The 21,602-nt window shown below is 43.7% G+C and overlaps 1 long non-coding RNA gene across 1 annotated transcript; it reads left to right on the top strand.

The window, feature by feature from the left end:
• Window positions 1-1,541: 1,541 nt before the first annotated feature.
• Window positions 1,542-21,366, top strand: LOC123995045. Its single transcript, XR_006831775.1, has 3 exons — window positions 1,542-1,605; window positions 1,792-2,016; window positions 19,981-21,366. It is a non-coding gene; the product is annotated as an uncharacterized LOC123995045 (long non-coding RNA).
• Window positions 21,367-21,602: the final 236 nt, after the last annotated feature.

Below are 21,602 nucleotides of genomic sequence, written 5' to 3'. Positions count from 1 at the left end.
GAGTGTCATTTGCCACTGACACGGAGATACATGAGCCTTCAAGATCCAAGGAGGTTGAGGTCCTATAGATCAGTCAATATAGTAATTTTATATAATAATGATGTAGCGAATGGTGGAGCAGGGAAGCAAACCTGGGTTCACTGGCATGAAAGGCAAACGCCCTACGCATCGCACCAATAGGGTGTACCCCACTTAGTAGGAATTGTAACGTGGCTCATTTAGCAAAGATCGCTACACTGCCCCCTCCGAACGGGAAGACACGTCCCTATGCGTCGACCTACCGCAGTCACTCACGGCCGCCATCCCACTTTTAACACCAATGTAACAAACAGTGAGGCAGGGAAGCGAACCCGGGCCGCTGGCATTATAGGCAAACACCCTACACACTGCATGGGAATTGTAACGTGGCTCATATAACAAGGATCGCTATAATATTTATGTTTAAGCATAATGATGAGTTTATTTGTTTTGGGGCTATTTTTAAACGTATTTGCAAGTTACAAACGTTTCTTTCTTAGACTGTACAGACAAAGTGGTCTTTGACATATTTTCAGCATGCCTTGCTGTACAAAACTCCTCCCACTTCCTACCTAACTATTGGTCGCCACACACATAATTTAATGGGCGGATTCGATTATGCTAAACTACGGGGCACTGGTCGATGGCCCATTGCGTCATCGGGCGAAAGCGGGGAGGGGACACTCTGTAATTTTGTCAACAAGGCAGCATGGTGCATCGTCCAGAAACATACATCTCTTTCCATTAAATAAATGTTAGAAAAGCAAACCATTGTGCAAGAGAAAACACAGAATTCTAGTACGTACTACATGTGCTTAAAAGCACGCCCGCACGGTGGGATTAATATACCCTCTCAATGTAATCAACCAGATTACGTCCCTTTTGCGCCCTACACCCAAACAAGGCACTGCGTTCATCCACCTCTGCCTGTCGGCTTTGAACTCACGCCCGGGAAAGCACGCCCGCACGGGTGGGATTAATATAACCCTCTCAATGTAATCAACCAGATCATGTCCACCTAAAAGAGGCTACCCCTTTAAATGCCCCCACCTGCAATCATTAGCCTCTTTCAAACCAAACCAGCATGGAATCCTTGCGATTTGTCATTGACTTTAAATAATCTAAAATATGTTACCTGAAACCATCAATGAAGCCGTAAAGACAAACCTGTTTAAATAAAAGGTCACAGGTCACCCTCTCCTTGTGTTCGCACAGCTGCACCCATCCCTTACTAGTTTCTTTGAGCTATTTTTCCACTTACAAATATACAATCATTCTGATCATGAAAGAAAGAGTCCTCTCAAGACTTTGAAATAAGGTGCAGTCCCATAAATTCAATTTCAACAAGAGAAAGGTGTTAATCGTTTGCCTGAACAGTTTGTGGGGTGTGGCCTAACAGAAAAAAAGCAGACTTGAAAGAAGAGGAAAATAAAAAGGAAAATGCTGCACACTGCACGTTTCCAGGTAGATTGTACTTTGTTGCATTACCACAAGGGACCAAATCTACACAAAGCTGTAAAATATAACAATTAACATCTGCATACAAAAAGAAGCGGAGACAGCTATGCAGCCAAACAGCGAAAAGATGTAACTATTCAATTCATAGTTACAACATCAAATCTCATACTTGTGTATTTTACTAAAGAATGAGTGGGCTGGCAGAGGTCTAGGAAGTAGGAACATAAAGATACCTCTACTATGTTCATATGCAGATTGGTTCTGAGAACAGGCATAATGAAGTAGGTGAAATGCTGCTTTCCTTGACCTTTTTAGGCAAAATAAATCCCAAGCACAACCTGTCCGGGTGAAATACACTGACGTTTAGAGGTCTCCCGTAGTAACTTGCCCACAGAGCTGGCGTAGCGGAAGGGACTCGGAATGCTGTTGTCCATCTGTGGTTGGAAACGGGACTGGACGACGCATTATTGAGGCGGCGAGCCACTGATAGAGCGTCTACATGCTAAACATGTGGAAAGTCAGGGAAATGGTGGATAAAGCGTGAGTATTCCTGCTGTTTTCGTCCGCTTGTCATTGTGTTGCAAGGCCCGTTAACTGGCTAGTTTACATTTGACAACCGACCAGGGAAACACTGATCTCGTGACGTCACGCCGTTTTCAGCCTTGTGTACAAAATGTAACTATATATATATATATATCTATATATATATCTATATCTCTCTCTATGATCTTTTTTGATATCCGACTGTCCATTATAAACATACAGACTCCAATAATGCAAAGTAACACCCATTTATTCCATAATAGCATTATTTTGGAGGAAAGTATTATTAACCTTAATCTAGCCAACTAGCTAGTTGTTTGCACTTTCTCGTTTCATTATGTTCATTACAATACTCACTATAGAAGTTGAACTTCATGACCTTTTTTATTGTTTTCTGGTTGAAACGTTTTTACACGAACACAATTTACACGACCACTATCTGAGCCATCAACTTGCATTTGTCTGTTCCTGGTTCCCGTTAAGACGGAAAACGTTGCCGCTGCGCCTGTCTGCCGAATATTGGTCGTACCAGGCTCGTGCCTCTCATCAAACGCCTGGTCCACGACTAATGCAGCATGACATATCCCTTAGCTAGCTGAGTTGGTGTATTGCAAATGATCTGTATGTGAATGTGTATGGAATTGTTCACTACATCATGTGCCTAAGATACATTATTTAAATGGATAGCTCGAAGGTTTTGACGTTTCCATACCTGGCAACATTTAGTTATCCATGCATCAGTATTGGAAAATTGCAAATTTCTTATTACAACCATTTATATAAAGACTGTTATGATAATGAGTGAAAGACTCATTAAAGTCTAATAGTTTTCCGGATTTGCAAGCAATGGCAGAAAAAGGTTCCAGCCGATTGCCTGATTCATGGACAGAGCTTACAGTCAGGTTGCAGTAACTGATGCTGCCTGAGCCGGTGCCACCTGTTAGGCATGCGTGATTTCAGCTGAATAGGGCCTGTTATTGATACAGCCTGCGAGAAGGCCTTCTCCTGCCACCCTGGGCCCAGAGAGCTCCCTGCAGACCCTGAGCTTTTAGAGAACAGACTATGTACCACCACACCTTGTGGATTGTGTCACTGCCAACAGTTGTTTGGGAGGGACATTGCTTCAGTGGGTTAGCCAGTTGAATGGTATTTTTGGTGAGGACTGGTGTTTTTTCACATGTCTGGCAGAATATGCATTTAGGCTAGATGTATGTTTGGGTATATTGCCCCTCCCATAAGTGAGGAGGAGAACCCATGGTCATCATGGATTGTTCTGTGGCTGATCAATACTAGCTGTCTGGGACTCAAGATCATAGCTGGCTGGGAGGGGCTTTGAGATTGGTCATCTAGTCAAAGCAAACTTTATTTGTCACATGTGCAGAATACAAGTGTAGACCTCACTGTGAAATGATTACTTACAAGCCCTTAACCAACAGTGCAGTTTAAGAAAAGTTAAGAAAATATTTACCAAATAAAGTAAAAAGTAACATAATAAAATAACAATACCTATATAATGTAGGTAGATGACGTGCGTACCTATATAATGTAGGTAGATGACGTAGGTAGATGACGTACCTATATAATGTAGGTAGATGACGTGCGTACCTATATAATGTAGGTAGATGACGTGCGTACCTATATAATGTAGGTAGATGACGTGTAGGTAGATGACCTATATATAATGTAGGTAGATGACGTGCGTACCTATATAATGTAGGTAGAGGACGTAGATGACGTACCTATATAATGTAGGTAGATGACGTGCGTAGGTAGATGACGTGCGTACTATATAATGTAGGTAGAGGACGTGCGTACCTATATAATGTAGGTAGAGGACGTGCGTACCTATATAATGTAGGTAGATGACGTGCGTACCTATATAATGTAGGTAGATGACATGGGTAGATGACGTGCGTACCTATATAATGTAGGTAGATGACGTGCGTACCTATATAATGTAGGTAGATGACGTGCGTACCTATATAATGTAGGTAGATGACGTGCGTACCTATATAATGTAGGTAGATGACGTGCGTACCTATATAATGTAGGTAGATGACGTGCGTACCTATATAATGTAGGTAGATGACGTGGGTAGATGACGTGCGTACCTATATAATGTAGGTGGCTGACGTGCATACCTACAGTGCCTTGCGAAAGTATTCGGCCCCCTTGAACTTTGCAACCTTTTGCCACATTTCAGGCTTCAAACATAAAGATATAAAACTGTATTTTTTTGTGAAGAATCAACAACAAGTGGGACACAATCATGAAGTGGAACTACATTTATTGGATATTTCAAACTTTTTTAACAAATCAAAAACTGAAAAATTGGGCGTGCAAAATTATTCAGCCCCTTTACTGTCAGTGCAGCAAACTCTCTCCAGAAGTTCAGTGAGGATCTCTGAATGATCCAATGTTGACCTAAATGACTAATAATGACTAATGATGATAAATACAATCCACCTGTGTGTAATCAAGTCTCCGTATAAATGCACCTGCACTGTGATAGTCTCAGAGGTCCGTTAAAAGCGCAGAGAGCATCATGAAGAACAAGGAACACACCAGGTAGGTCCGAGATACTGTTGTGAAGAAGTTTAAAGCCGGATTTGGATACAAAAAGATTTCCCAAGCTTTAAACATCCCAAGGAGCACTGTGCAAGCGATAATATTGAAATGGAAGGAGTATCAGACCACTGCAAATCTACCAAGACCTGGCCGTCCCTCTAAACTTTCAGCTCATACAAGGAGAAGACTGATCAGAGATGCAGCCAAGAGGCCCATGATCACTCTGGATGAACTGCAGAGATCTACAGCTGAAGTGGGAGACTCTGTCCGTAGGACAACAATCAGTCAAATCTGGCCTTTATGGAAGAGTGGCAAGAAGAAAGCCATTTCTTAAAGATATCCATAAAAAGTGTTGTTTAAAGTTTGTCACAAGCCACCTGGGAGACACACCAAACATGTGGAAGAAGGTGCTCTGGTCAGATGAAACCAAAATTGAACTTTTTGGCAACAATGCAAAACGTTATGTTTGGCGTAAACATGTCAAACATGGTAGTGGCAGCATCAAGGTTTGGGCCTGCTTTTCTTCAGCAGGGACAGGGAAGATGGTTAAAATGGATGGGAAGATGGATGGAGCCAAATACAGGACCATTCTGGAAGAGAACCTGATGGAGTCTGCAAAAGACCTGAGACTGGGACGGAGATTTGTCTTCCATCAAGACAATGATCCAAAACATAAAGCAAAAATCTACAATGGAATGGTTCAAAAATAAACATATCCAGGTGTTAGAATGGCCAAGTCAAAGTCCAGACCTGAATCCAATCGAGAATCTGTGGAAAGAACTGAAAACTGCTGTTCACAAATGCTCTCCATCCAACCTCACTGAGCTCGAGCTGTTTTGCAAGGAGGAATGGGAAAAAATGTCAGTCTCTCGATGTGCAAAACTGATAGAGACATACCCCAAGCGACTTACAGCTGTAATCGCAGCAAAAGTTGGCGCTACAAAGTATTAACTTAAGGGGGCTGAATCATTTTGCACGCCCAATTTTTCTGTTTTTGATTTGTTAAAAAAGTTTTAAATATCCAATAAATGTCGTTCCACTTCACGATTGTGTCCCACTTGTTGTTGATTCTTCACAAAAAAATACAGTTTTATATCTTTATTTTTGAAGCCTGAAATGTGGCAAAAGGTCGCAAAGTTCAAGGGGGCCTTTCGCAAGGCACTGTATATAACGTAGGTAGATGACATAATGACGCAACGAAAAATACAGCGCTACACAGAACAAAAGCAGAAAAACACTAAGCGCTACACTTCCAACAACGAAAAAAAAAGTTCAAGTCGATCAGTCATTTGAAAGAGTAAGAAAATTTCAGCGAGACAACTTAGGCGAAATCCATTAACGCCAAGATAATAGAATTCATTGCCCTTAACAATCAACCGTCCTCTTTCGTAGATGATGTTGGCATTCGCCGACTGGTCGAGCCCCGGTACACACTATTTTTAAGATGTTGCCCTACCGGAGTTAAACGGTATGGTTGAAACTCGCATCCATGAGCTTCACGACTGACATTTAGACCAGCGACGTCAGCCTCATGAGCATTATGAGTCTGACAGCACAGTGGGTCAACGAGGATTTTGTAGAGGAAAGCCGTATTGCTCAAGAATGTGCTGGTTCTCATACCGCTGCTGCCATTTCAATTGCATTTGAGAATATGTTTGAAACGAGGAAACATGAACGCTCCATTCAAACAACGGACTGGAGAAATAAGCCCACCTGTGTCTGCAGCAGACGTGATACCCTCTGTCATGGCATTGAGACGCCTGCTCAATAAAACTGCCCACACAGACTGTGGGGATAAAACTTACAAAAGTAATTTAGGCTGTGAACAAGCGATTCGGTGGCATTCTTTCTGAGCCTCTTTACTGTGTTGCCACCATGCTGGATGCTAGGTACAAGGACCGCTACTTCTTTAACAGGCATTCTCTCTGAGCCTCTTTACTGTGTCTCCACCATGCTCGATGATTGGTACAAGGACCGCTACTTCTTTAACAGGCATTCTCTCTGAGCCTCTTTACTGTGTCTGCACCATGCTCGATGATTGGTACAGCTACTTCGATGCAGACAAGAAACAGGGTTTACGTGAAATGTTAGACACAGCTGGACAAGTTGGAAACGGGCACAGTGAAAGTGCTCACCAAGGAAGAGAGACCACGGACAGACGGACACAGTGACAGTGCTCACCAAGGAAGAGAGACCACGGACAGACGGACACAGTGACAGTGCTCACCAAGGAAGAGAGGCCACGGACAGACGGACACAGTGACAGTGCTCACCAAGGAAGAGAGGCCACGGACAGACGGACACAGTGACAGTGCTCACCAAGGAAGAGAGGCCATGGACAGACGGACACTGTGACAGTGCTCACCAAGGAAGAGAGGCCATGGACAGACGGACACAGTGACAGTGCTCACCAAGGAAGAGTAACCACGGACAGACGGACACAGTGACAGTGCTCACCAAGGAAGAGAGGCCACGGACAGACGGACACAGTGACAGTGCTCACCAAGGAAGAGAGGCCACGGACAGACGGACACAGTGACAGTGCTCACCAAGGAAGAGAGGCCACGGACAGACGGACACAGTGACAGTGCTCACCAAGGAAGAGAGGCCACGGACAGACGGACACAGTGACAGTGCTCACCAAGGAAGAGAGGCCACGGACAGACGGACACAGTGACAGTGCTCACCAAGGAAGAGAGACCACGGACAGACGGACACAGTGACAGTGCTCACCAAGGAAGAGAGACCACGGACAGACAGCTGAAACTTCACTGCTTGACATGCATGATAAAATCCTGGTTGAGAATGAAACAACGAAACAGCACAGCAAGTAAGTGAAATAAATAGGTTTTAATGATGTTTTACTGGTAATGGAGACACACGTAAATGCCAACAAAGTAACTTTTTTGTGTGTGTAAACTTTATTTAACTTGGCAAATTCTTATTTACAATGACAGCCTACCCCGGTCAAACCAGGGACTGTAGTGATGCTTCTTGCACTGAGATGCGGTGCCGTTGACAGCTGTGTTTGTGTGCGTGTGTGTTAACTATTTAACTGTACTAGAATGCTTAAAAGGCCTCTAAAATTTTAAATATGGGTTATCGGTATCAGTTTTTTTGGCAAGGAAAATATTGGATATTGGTATCGGACAAAAATGTAATGTCGGTGCATCCCTAGTAGTATTCCTATTGCTGGATGGGAGGGGCTTTGGTAGTACTCCTATTGCTGGATGGGAGTGGCTTTGGTAGTACTCCTATTGCTGGATGGGAGGGGCTTTGGTAGTACTCCTATTGCTGGATGGGAGGGGCTTTGGTAGTACTCCTATTGCTGGATGGGAGGGGCTTTGGTAGTACTCCTATTGCTGGATGGGAGGGCTTTGGTAGTACTCCTATTGCTGGATGGGAGGGGCTTTGGTAGTACTCCTATTGCTGGATGGGAGGGGCTTTGGTAGTACTCCTATTGCTGGATGGGAGGGGCTTTGGTAGTATGGATGGGAGGGGCTTTGGTAGTAGCTGGATGGGAGGGGCTCCTATTGCTGGATGGGAGGGGCTTTGGTAGTATTCCTATTGCTGGATGGGAGGGGCTTTGGTAGTACTCTTATTGCTGGATGGGAGGGGCTAGTACTCCTATTGCTGGATGGGAGGGGCTTTGGTAGTATTCTGGATGGGAAGGGCTTTGGTATTGCTGGATGGGAGGGGCTTTGGTAGTACTCCTATTGCTGGATGGGAGGGGCTTTGGTAGTATTCTTATTGCTGGATGGGAGGGGGTAGTACTCCTATTGCTGGATGGGAGGGGCTATTCCTATTGCTGGATGGGAGGGGCTTTGGTAGTACTCCTATTGCTGGATGGGAGGGGCTTTGGTAGTACTCCTATTGCTGGATGGGAGGGGCTTTGGTAGTACTCCTATTGCTGGATGGGAGGGCTTTGGTAGTACTCCTATTGCTGGATGGGAGGGGCTTTGGATGGGAGGGGCTTTGGTAGTACTCCTATTGCTGGATGGGAGGGGCTTTGGTAGTACTCCTATTGCTGGATGGGAGGGGCTTTGGTAGTACTCCTATTGCTGGATGGGAGGGGCTTTGGTAGTACTCCTGGATGGGATTGCTGGATGGGAGGGGCTTTGGTAGTACTCCTATTGCTGGATGGGAGGGACTTTGGTAGTATTCCTATTGCTGGGTGGGAGGGGCTTTGGTAGTACTCCTATTGCTGGATGGGAGGGCTTTGGTAGTACTCCTATTGCTGGATGGGAGGGGCTTTGGTAGTACTCCTATTGCTGGATGGGAGGGACTTTGGTAGTATTCCTATTGCTGGATGGGAGGGGCTTTGGTAGTATTCCTATTGCTGGATGGGAGGGGCTTTGGTAGTATTCCTATTGCTGGATGGGAGGGGCTTTGGTAGTATTCCTATTGATGGATGGGAGGGGCTTTGGTAGTACTCCTATTGCTGGATGGGAGGGGCTTTGGTAGTATTCTTATTGCTGGATGGGAGGGGCTTTTAATAGTACTCCTATTGCTGGATGGGAGGGGCTTTGGTAGTATTCCTATTGCTGGATGAGAGGGGCTTTGGTAGTATTCCTATTGCTGGATGAGAGGGGCTTTGGTAGTATTCCTATTGCTGGATGAGAGGGGCTTTGGTAGTATTCCAATTGCTTGTTTTGAGTTTTGTCATCTACTTGTAGCCTATTAGGTCTGGTCCCATGTCAGTTATTACACAGGAGAGAAGTTAAGAATTGAGAGCCAAATCATGAATTTCTTTGAATGATTACTTTGATTCAAGTCCCACTCCAAATGTAAAGTGGTATCGGAGTTCAGTGGAAGCTTTTTCTCAGTATGATATCATTACATTGTAGTGGCTAACGATAGCCACTCTAAAGGCAGTCTTCATGTCCTGTGTAAGTGTTTGAGTCTTTGGACGTTCTCTGCCAGATAATGGACTGCAAGTCCAATCAGCCAATGCAGTGAGATCGATGTCATGGCTGAATCAATGGCATTGTTTTGAAGAGCTCAGATGGCGTCACACTGTGGTGAATGAAAATGCTGTTGAATGGAGCAGAGGAAACCTGGTCCTGAAGACATGAAAGAAGAGGGACGTTTTGACAACTCAGATAAGATCTGAAGACTGGACCCTCTTCTCAAACTCTTGTGAAGACAAATATAAAACAACTTCTTAACCTTGTTAATTTGGCTCCTTGTTAGAAAGGAAATCATTCGTCCAAGTTTACTTCCTTTTATTAGAGGATATGGTAGCATACATTCTTTAGCTTGCCCTTAGCTGGCCTCACTGTCTAGGCTTACAGCTTTACTATGAACCACGGCTTATTACGGCTTGAATGTCTGAGGCACACGTCTGGGAAATGCTAATTCTGCCTTTAGATTACAGTAATGAGCAGAACTTCAGCTAGTCATTCAGCCAACCTGCAAATCCATGTTCTCAGTAAATGCTCTTCCTAGTAGGCATGACTTCCAGCAGTACGGTATTCTATATCCTCCCAGCACACTGCAGAGCAATCAGCACCACTGGTATAGATTTCTTCTCTCTTCTTGTCCCGTGTGTCTTAGTTGGTAGAGCATGGCGCTGGCAATGCCAGGGTTGTGAGTTTAATTCCCACAGGGGACCAGTATATATGCACTCAGTACTGTAAGTTGCTCTGGATAAGAGTGTCTGCTAAATTACTTAAATGTAACATATGTCTTCTGTGTGAGTAGCTTCAGGAGTAGCTCCTACACCAGCCCGGCTGCCAGCTGTGTCCTCCAGGGCCTCTTCTCCCTGCAAACGTCCTCGTCAGACCAGGGCCTCTTCTCCCTGCAAACGTCCTTGTCAGACCAGGGCCTCTTCTCCCTGTAAACGTCCTTGTCAGACCAGGGCCTCTTCTCCCTGTAAACGTCCTCGTCAGACCAGGGCATCTTCTCCCTGTAAACGTCCTTGTCAGACCAGGGCCTCTTCTCCCTGTAAACATCCTCATCAGACCAGGGCCTCTTCTCCCTGCAAACGTCCTCGTCAGACCAGGGCCTCTTCTCCCTGCAAACGTCCTTGTCAGACCAGGGCCTCTTCTCCCTGTAAACGTCCTTGTCAGACCAGGGCCTCTTCTCCCTGCAAACGTCCTTGTCAGACCAGGGCCTCTTCTCCCTGTAAACGTCCTTGTCAGACCAGGGCCTCTTCTCCCTGTAAACGTCCTCGTCAGACCAGGGCCTCTTCTCCCTGTAAACGTCCTCATCAGACCAGGGCCTCTTCTCCCTGTAAACGTCCTTGTCAGACCAGGGCCTCTACTCCCTGTAAAAGTCCTCGTCAGACCACAGCCTCTTCTCCCTGTAAACGTCCTTGTCAGACCACGGCCTCCTACTTCTAATATGCATCAGTGAGCCCCCTGCCCCTCCTCCCTCGCTGCTGTTGTCCCCTGTGCCCCCTTCATCATCTCCATCTGAAAACTGACGCCGAGAACCACTGTTCCTCAGAAGCAGGAGGTGGTGTTTTTCTTCTTGTGTAGTAGGAGGGAGAGTGAAAGACTGTTTCATGTGCTTTGGCTTTTCAGCAGGCTGCATGTGTAGGTAAGCAGGCTCATCCTCAGTAGTGCAGGAGTAACGCTGCTGCGGCGGGCCTGCACAACAAAGAGGCCCAGGATGCCGGCAGTTGGAAGAGAAGCCTGGTCTCTGTCTCTGTTTGAGAGAGTTGGAAGGGAAGCCTGGGCTCTGTCTCTGTTTGAGAGAGTTGGAAGGGAAGCCTGGGCTCTGTCTCTGTTTGAGAGAGTTGGAATGGAAGCCTGGGCTCTGTCTCTGTTTGAGAGAGTTGGAAGGGAAGCCTGGGCTCTGTCTCTGTTTGAGACCGTTGGAAGGAAAGCCTGGTCTCTGTCTCTGTTTGAGAGAGTTGGAAGAGAAGCCTGGGCTCTGTCTCTGTTTGAGACCGTTGGAAGGAAAGCCTGGTCTCTGTCTCTGTTTGAGAGAGTTGGAAGGGAAGCCTGGGCTCTGTCTCTGTTTGAGAGAGTTGGAATGGAAGCCTGGGCTCTGTCTCTGTTTGAGAGAGTTGGAAGGGAAGCCTGGGCTCTGTCTCTGTTTGAGACCGTTGGAAGGAAAGCCTGGTCTCTGTCTCTGTTTGAGAGAGTTGGAAGAGAAGCCTGGGCTCTGTCTCTGTTTGAGACTGTTGGAAGAGAAGCCTGGGCTCTGTCTCTGTTTGAGACCGTTGGAAGGGAAGCCTGGGCTCTGTCTCTGTTTGAGAGAGTTGGAAGAGAAGCCTGGGCTCTGTCTCTGTTTGAGACCGTTGGAAGGGAAGCCTGGGCTCTGTCTCTGTTTGAGAGTTGGAAGAGAAGCCTGGGCTTTGTCTGTCTGTACCTTTTCATTCAGACCCACAACTCATCTTCTTTTGTCTCATCCTCAGCGGAATATTTCTTAACATAGCGGGCCGTTCTGTGTGCCTGTGTTTCCTAGTCTGCTTGACATGTAAGCACATCGCCGGTTCACTTGCCGTTCAAGCCATCTGTTTTTATACACCTCTGTCATTCATTATTCAGTGGACTGAGATTTTCCTTAAAATCTTGGAACAGCTTTGCTGTGGAGATATCATCTTGCTGTCTCTGTCAGTCATACTGCTGCACACCTGGGCAGAAAATGCACTGAATAAAAATATAAACGCAACATGGACAGTGTTGGTTTCATGAGCTGAAAAAAAAGCCATGCAAAGCTTATTTCTCTCAAATTTTGTGGACAAATTTGTTTACATTCCTGTTAGTGAGCAGTTCTCCTTTGCCAAGATAATCCATCAATTTGACAGGTGTGGCATATCAAGATCATTACACAGGTGCACCTTGTGCTGGGGACAATAACTCCTTGCCACTGTCAGAAACCATCTTTGGGAAGCACATCTGCGTGCTTGTTGTCCTCACCAGTGTCTTGACCTGACTGCAGTTTGGCGTTGTAACCAACTTCACTAGGTAAAAGCTCACCTTCAATGGCCACTGGCGTGCTGGAGGTGTTTGCTCTTCACGGATAAATCCTAGTTTCAACTGTACCAGGCAGATGGCAGACAGCGTGTATGGCGTCGTGTGGACGAGTGGTTTGCTGATGTCAACGTTGTGTACAGAGTGTCCCCATGGTGGGGTTATGGTATGGGCAGGCATAAGCTACGGACAACAAACACAATTTGCATTATATCAATGGTAATTTGAATGCACAGAGATAACATGACGAGATCCTGAGGCCCATTGTCATGCCATTCATCCACCGCCATCACCTCATGTTTCCACATGATAACACACGTCCCCATGTCGCAAGGATCTGAACACAATTACTTTAAGCTAAATCTAATCACATTTTATTGATACATTTTTCATCAATTTTTCCATTATTAAAGTGGCTGGAGTTGAGTCAGTATGTTGGCAGCAGCCACTCAGTCTGATGGCCTTGAGATAGAAGCTGTTTTTCAGTCTCTCGGTCCCTGCTTTGATGCACCTGTACTGACCTTGCCTTCTGGATGATAGCGGGGTGAACAGGCAATGGCTTGGAAGGTTGTTTTCCTTGATTATCTTTTTGGCCTTCCTGTGACATCGGGTGGTGTAGGTGTCCTGGAGGGCAGGTAGTTTGCCCCCGGTAATCGACCCAGGGTCTCGAGCTTGATGACGAGGTTGGAGGGTACTATGGTGTTAAATGCTGAGCTGTAGTCGATGAACAGCATTCTTACATAGGTTTTCCTCTTGTCCAGATGGTTTAGGGCAGTGTGGGTGCAATTGCGTCATCTGTGGACCTATTGGGGCGGTAAGCAAATTGGAGTGGGTCTAGGGTGTCAGGTAGGGTGGAGGTGATATGGTCCTTGACTAGTCTCTCAAAGCACTTCATGATGACGGAAGTGAGTGCTACGGCGCGGTAGTCGTTTAGCTCAGTTACCTTAGCTTTCTTGGGAACAGGAACAATGGTGGCCCTCTTGAAGCATGTGGGAACAGCAGACTGGGATAAGTTTTGATTGAATATGACCGTAAACACACCAGCCAGCTGGTCTGCGCATGCTCTGAGGACGCGGCTGGGGATGCTGTCTAGGCCTGCAACCTTGCGAGGGTTAACGCGTTTAAATATTTTACTCATGTTGGCTGCAGTGAACAAGAGTCCTCAGATTTTGGTAGCGGGCCGTGTCAGTGGCACTGTATTGTCCTCAAACCGAGTCTATTTGGGAGCAAGACATCCTGATCCGCGACAGGGGCTGGTTTTCTTTTTGTAATCTGTGATTGACTGTGGACCCTGCCACATACCTCTTGTGTCTGAGCCGTTGAATTGCGACTCTACTTTGTCTCTATACTGACGCTAAGCTTGTTTGATTGCCTTGCGGAAGGAATAGCTACACTGTTTGTATTTGGTCATGTTTCTGGTCACCTTGCCCTGATTTAAAAGCAGTGGTTCGCGCTTTCAGTTTCACGCAAATGCTGCCATCAATCCACGGTTTCTGGTTTGGGAATATTTTAATAGTTGCTGTGGGTACGACATCACCGATGCTGTCCCAGTTATACACCAGAGATGTCACCCATTGAGCATGTTTGGGATGCTCTGGATCGACGTGTACATCAGCATGTTCCAGTTCCAGCCAATATCCAGGAACTTCACAGCCCGAGAGGAGCACAAGAGGAGTGAGCGAACATTCCACAATAAACAGCCTGATCAACTATGTAAAGGAGATATGTAGCCGCATGAGGCAAATGGTGGTCACACCAGATACTGACTGGTTTTCTGATCCACGCCCCTACCTTCTTGTTAAAGGTATCTGCGACCAACAGATGCATATCTGTATTCCCAGTCCGGTGAAATCCATAGATTAGGGCCTAATGAATTTATTCAAATTTACAGATCTTTCTTACATGAACTATAGTAAAATCTTTGAAATTGTTGCATGGTGCGTTTTATATTTTTGTTCAGTGTAGTTCTATTTTGTAGGTCATTTGAAAATATGAACTTAAAAAATAAAATAAAAATCTCAGCAAAAAAAGAAATGTCCCTTTTTCAGGACCTTGTCTTTAAAAGATAATTCGTAAAAATCCTAATAACTTCACAGATCTTCATTGTAAAGGGTTTAAACACTGTTTCCACGCTTGTTCAATTAACCATAAACAATTAATGAACATGCATCTGTGGAACGGTCAATAAGACACTAACAGCTTACAGATGTTAGGCAATTAAGGTCACAGTTATGAAAACTTAGGACACTAAAGAGGCCTTTCTACTGACTCTGAAAAACACAAAAAGAAAGATGCCCAGGGTCCCTGCTCATCTGTGTGAGCTTGCCTTTGGCATGCTGCAAGGAGGCATGAGGAGTGCAGATGTGACCAGGGCAATAAATTGCAATGTCCGTACTGTGAGACGCCTAAAGACAGCTACAGGGAGACAGGACGGACAGCTGATCATCCTCTCAGTGGCAGACCATGTGAAACAACACCTGCACAGGATCAGTACATCTGAACATTACACCTGTGGGACAGCTGTCCGAGTTACACCAGGAACGCACAATCCCTCCATCAGTGCTCAGACTGTCCACAAAAAGCTGAGACAGGCTGGACCGAGGGCTTGTAGGCCTCTTGTAAGGCAGGTCCTCCCCAGACATCACCGGCAACAACGTCGCATTTGGGCACAAATCCACCGTCGCTGGATCAGACAGGACTGGCAAAAAGTGCTCTTCACTGATGAGTAGCGGTTTTGTCTCACCGGGGGTGATGGTCAGATTTGCGTTTATCGTCGAAAGAATGAGCGTTACACCAAGGCCTGTACTCTGGAGCGGGATTGATTTGGAGGTGGAGGGTCCGTCATGGTCTGGGGCAGTGTGTCACGCCATCATCAGACTGAGCATGTTGTCATTACAGACAATCTCAATGCTGTGCGTTGCAGGGAAGACATCCTACTCCCTCATGTGGTACCCTTCCTGCATGCTCATCCTGACATGACCCTGCAGCATGACAGTGCCACCAGCCATACTGCTAGTTTCTGTGTGTGATTTCCTGCAAGACATGAATGTCCGTGTTCTGCCATAGCCAGTGAAGAGCCCGGATCTCAATCCCATTGAGCACGTCTGGGACCTGTTGGATCGGAGGGTGAGGGCTTAGGCCATTCCCCCAGAAATGTCCGGGAACTTGCAGGTGCTTTGGTGGAAGGGTGGGGTAACATCTCACAGCAAGAACTGGCAAATCTGGTGCAGTCCATGAGGAGATGCACTGCAGTACTTAATGCAGCTGGTGGCCACACCAGATACTGACTGTTGCGTTTGATTTTGACCCCCCCCTGTTCAGGGACACATTATTCTTGTTCAGTTTATGTCTGTTGTTGAATCTTGTTATATTCATACAAATATTTACACATGTTAAGTTTGCTGAAAATTAACATGTTGATGTTTCTTTTTTGCTGAGTTTCCATATACACACACTGAGTATACCAAACGTTAGGAACACCTTCCTAATATTGAGTTGCACCCTTCCCCTTTTGCCCTCAGAACAGCCTCAATTAATCTGGGCATGGGACTCTACAAGGTTTCAAAAGTGTTCCACAGGGATGGGCCCATGTTAATAATAATAATAATAATATATGCCATTTAGACTTTTATCCAAAGGTTTCAAACATTCTACGTGTTCCAATCAGGGATGCGCCATGGCCCATGTTGACTCCAATGCTTCCCAAAGTTGTTAAATTGGCTGGATTTTCTTTGGGTGGTGGACCATTCTTGATACGCACAGGAAATTTTTGAGCATGAAAAGCCCTGCAACGTTGCAGTTCTTGACACAAACCGGTGCACCTGGCACCTACTACCATTAGCCTGTTCAAAGACACTTGAATACTTAGTCTTACCCATTCACCTTCTGAATGGCACACATACACAATCCATGTCTCAAGGCTTAAAAATCCTTCTTTAAACTGTCTCCTCCCCATCATCTACTACACTGATTTAAAGTGGATTGAACAAGTGACATTAATAAGAGACTATACCATTCACCTGGTCAGTCTGTCATGGAAAGAGCAGTTGTTCTTAATGTTTTGTATACCCAGTGTAAAGTTTCAGAAAAAAAAAACTTTTCTTTGATATTCAACTACTGGTCTCATATTGAAAAACAAATATTTGAAAGTATCTTTAATTCCTTTCAGAAAACCAAATAATATTTGAAGTTATTTGAATATTGGGAAGTTATTTGAAACCCCAAAATATTTTTGGGATGGCTGCCAAATATTTGAAGAACCAAAAACTACAAAAATTGTTCATGGTACATGGTTTGGGGGGGGGTCAAAAAATTTTAATGCCTGAGCCTATAGTTAAATACATCCCTGGTCTCCGTTTGGGAGAGTTGGAAGCCACCTTTCATCAAGGCTGCATCACATCTGGCTGTGAATAGGAGTGCACAATTGGACCAGCCTCATCCGGGTTTGGCCAGGGTAAGCCGTCATTATAAATAATCATTTGTTCTTAACTGACTTGCCTAGTTTAAATAGTTTAAATTAAAAAAATAAAAATGAGGAGATTCTCGTTTGGGCAAAAGATCGTCCTCTCTCCTCCATGACCCGGAAACTGATGTTATTTCAAAGACAAATGGAAGTCTCATCCCCTCCTCGATAGCCACCTTTCATCAAGGTTACCCGTGTATTCTACATGGAAGAGTTTAGAAATCTGCCAAACCCAATTTGAATCATCTTTTGTTTGTCAGAGGAGAAAAACATAGACACGTTTAAAAACAATGCTACTTAACTGACTTGCCTAGTTAAATAAATAAGAAAAGTAATTATTGTTTTATATATATATATATATATATATATATATATATATATATATAAAACATGTCATGTTCAACTAACTGAATTTATTTCAGGCTGTCCCTGACAAAAAAAAAAGTAATCTGTTCTTTCGACCAATCGACTGGTTGAAATTTTTAAACATGTATTTTTCCGTATATAGACACACCCTATGTGTTTTAATAAAATCAACTATATGTAGGTTACTGAGCATTGTCTGATGCTTTAAGCACACTGTGATTTAAATCATTTAAGGTGCACAAATGACTCGAGGGAGTCAGAGATCAAGATAGGATTTTTGTCTTCTGATCAAGCTGTTCCCGAACCCCCTTCTAGCACTGCTGCTGGCCTTTGCAGATTCTGCCATTACGCTCCCGAAGTTACCGGTAATAGGCTACATCAGGGGGTTCCATTTGGAGTGCCAATTTATCTTGCCATTCCTGCCGATCTGCATGCCAGTTATGTTCATATGTACATTTACGTAGAAAAGTTTAATTTATTTTAGAATAGTCCTATCTCAAAATCATTGTCATGTGATTAATACAAATTTATATCTCAATGGAAATTATACAAATCTAAAATGAACCTCTATTTCCATTGCCAACTAAGGTAAAAATAGCCTACTTAAAGCTAACAAATAAAAACATAGCAGCCTGCAGGTAGAAAATATCCTATTAAAAAGAAATCGCATTGGCTACACATGACCTCTCTGCAACTTTGTAACATTGTATCACCCAACAACTTGGTCCAGCCTGAAGCTGGTGCTAACAAACGTGCAACATTTAATCAAATATTCTGCACCCTCCTGAGTTTCCTGAGCCAGTGAGCTCCGGACAGACACAGCTGCAGGGTATTTGCGCAAGGGATACGAAGTTAGGCCTATTTTATGACGTTTTCACAGCATCAGAGCATGACCATTTTCCCCCCTTTTACTCAGTGGTTATGGAAAGGGAGAGCTGGAAATATATATATTTTAAATAGGCTACATTAAGGAACTATTGTCCTTCTTAATGGATATAAAAAAACATTGTTTACTTCCTGTTTCAGGTGAAGAGAAAATTACTTTGTCGTAACAATGAGATGTGGAGATTCTCAATCAGACATACTATGAGATCCCCAAATTGGCACATTTAGAAGCCTACATTTGCGCGCAGGCCATGTGGCCAAGGACTACTTCTATGCATAATCAGGTGCGAATCCTTACTCAACATTGACAGGAGCGCTACAAACAAAACACAATGAATACATTAACAACTCGTAAATGGAATGAAATAAACCGAAACTTGTTTCTCACAAGTGTAGCCTAGGTTGTGCACTCTGCAAACAACGTGTCCACTTCTACAATGACAACAGTAAAATACATACTATATTGAATGCATTAACAGAAATTACGGGAACCAAACAAACATTGTGGATGTTTGAATTAGTCCACGAAGACAGGCGTCAATCAAGACGTGCCATAAAACATATATATCATTTTTTTTTAAATGTTTCGCTAGTGCTCAAAAAAATCGACTAAAAGGGTTGACTAAATGGGGTGAGCCCTAATTCGTTTTGGTCACTTTACAACAACAACAAAAAATGCGTGGGGTCTGTCCACCCCTGTAAACGTCATTTGACTAATAAAGTTGGCGCATTTCCATCCACATTCACTCTCTTCGCCATCTCTCCTCAATTATCTTTGACCTTTTTAAAAAAGGAGGCGAGCAAGTACGCAGGAGGTGAGAAAAGACTCATGGAATCACCTCAACATTAGAGTAGACATATATTTTCATGAGTGAGACACAAGGTAATACAGCAACACTTTACAATAGGGTTCCATTTGTAAAGGGTTTGTAATTACATTATTACGGTTATTTAAGCATTTGTAAATGCATTGGAAAACATTACTAAATTGGTTATAACAAATTGTGTAATATACAACTGCATTTTCAATGGATGCACAGTTAAACAATAGTTATTTTCTCACTTCTGAAACAGAATGAATGAGTAGACAATGACATGTGACATTGAGTTGAGAAGAATCATGATGGACCTGGCTATGGGAAGTGTGCAAAGGCCAGACAAAGAGATTGCGCGGAAGAAACGTTCACAAGATAAAAAATGTTGACAGAGAGAGATTCTCTATGCAATTTGTTTCACTTTTGAATACAGAAATTCTGCTGTATGATTTTAGTTCTCTGCTCAGCTAGCTAACGTTTGCTAGCACATCTGTCCTACCTCACTAGCTAAGAAACGTTAATCTAGCTAGTATTAGGTAAAACCGCAAATTTATTTTTGAATATATACATTTTTTCTATACGATTTAACACAGGATAATATTTGGCATGATATAGCTAACTAGATCACGTTTGCTGGCTAGCTAGTTAGTTTAGCTAGCTAGCAAACATTAGCTGCCTGCTAGCTAGTTAGCTAACATCAACATGACAGAGTTTTCTTGCAATTTGTTTAGCTTTTTGGGATTAGAATGCTAGTTAGTTATCTAACCTTTGAACTCTGGTACAGTCAGATGAGTTGCTGGTAAACTAACCAGCATCCTTTGTCAACAAACGAACATAAGTGATTCCAATTTTAAGACTAACTTACTAGCTAGCTAACAAACTAGCTAGTGTATTAACCACAATTGTGATAACTATCTAATCCCTTTCATTTTTGTCGTAGCTAGCAAATGAGAAACAGTACCACCGTGAAGTGGCTCGGGCGGTGATGTTGTGTAAGGACAACGACCTCATGCTCAACTCCTCAAAAACCACAGAGATGGCAATACAGGAGAAGAAAGAACCTCAAGGCCCCCGTCATAATCACTGACCAACCAATAACCCTGACAGATTCGTTCAAATTCCTGGGTACTTACATCAGTGGCTCACTGAAATGGGACATCAACTCCAACCACATCATCAAGAAGGCCCAGCAGAGACCGTGCTTTATAAGACAACTGAAAAAGTACAAGGTTAAACAACAGCTGCTTTTTCAGTTTTGTGAGGCTGGGGTATATGTGTATATTAGTCATGTAGGAGCTACCCCATGCTGTACCGTATACACACCACTGACCTTGGATGCCTGGCAATAAAAAGTATATTGTATTTCACTTTTGTTTTTAAAGTATTTCTTTTTTTAGCAGTTCAATGTTCAACTCAATTATAAATGGTTATAGGTCTGTCACTTTTTAAAATAAGGTGTTTTTGAATTTATTAATGTTTATAGGTATCAAATAATTATTTAGTTATTTGTCACATGCACCGAATACAACCGGTGTAGATCACAACTTATACTTATCTGTACAACATAAAATGGGTCAATTTGGTTTGATTTGATTATGTATACCTGGGCCAATGGGCATTCAGGAGAATGGACGTTTACATGTTCAGATAGAAATGTATTGTGTAGATCAAATGTGACCGTCAGATTTGAATACTATTGGAGATTGTGTGTTCTATTCATTCTATTTCTGTCTTCAACATGCAGTTCCAGATACAGCCCTCCATTAGGCCTAGTTGAAGGCAGCCAATCTAATAGTTTCAGAAAAGTAGTCACTTCCTGAGATCTGTATTCAAATATATTTTTTAAAGTTGGCATTTTTATATTCAAATAGTTGTAGTCCCCTCCAAAGTAACTATTCCCCCAGAAATATTTACTTTCCCCAAAGCGTAGTTAAAACTATAGTTATCTCAGATCAGCACTGAATGTATAGTTTCTTTCTCTGTTTTATGTTAATCTATCCACCATGAAACACACATGCTTCATAGTATTAAAGAAGTATCCTGTTTGGAACAAACCTGTTTGAGTTGTTGCCATTTGTTGATCCTTGTGTAGGCTATGTGTGATCAATTGGCTGTTTTCCTCAGATTTGATATCATTGGCTCATTCATCAGTCTCTGGTCCTGTCTTATTTCCCCAGCTCTGTTCCATTGTCCTTCCATCTGGCCCTCTGTCACTGAGCACTTGACCCTTGAACTCCTAAGGATCTGACCACCTGTCTGTGGTGATGCCCAGGCTAAACCCAGCTGCCATCTGTGAACTAATCAGACCAGTGGTCACACAGGGTCACCTCCACTACTCTAGACTATCTCTGTCCTGTTTTTTTGTGTTTTTTTAATATTTTTTTTTTAGGATTCTTTAGATCTGGTACACTGCATTCCATTCTGGCTTAAAACAAACTACTCCAGCCGGCTCAATGGGGGGGGGGGTGTACATTTGCTTTTCAATGTAGATTTGTGTGTACGATTTCCTGGCTAGGTCAATATTAGGGTCAGGAATTCAGTCTCCCTCCGTCTTGTTAACAC

This window comes from Oncorhynchus gorbuscha, linkage group LG02 (genome assembly GCF_021184085.1).
Source record: "Oncorhynchus gorbuscha isolate QuinsamMale2020 ecotype Even-year linkage group LG02, OgorEven_v1.0, whole genome shotgun sequence".
Taxonomy (NCBI): domain Eukaryota; kingdom Metazoa; phylum Chordata; class Actinopteri; order Salmoniformes; family Salmonidae; genus Oncorhynchus; species Oncorhynchus gorbuscha.
Note: the sequence above shows the minus strand (reverse complement) of the source record. Positions and strands in the feature narration are given on the sequence as shown.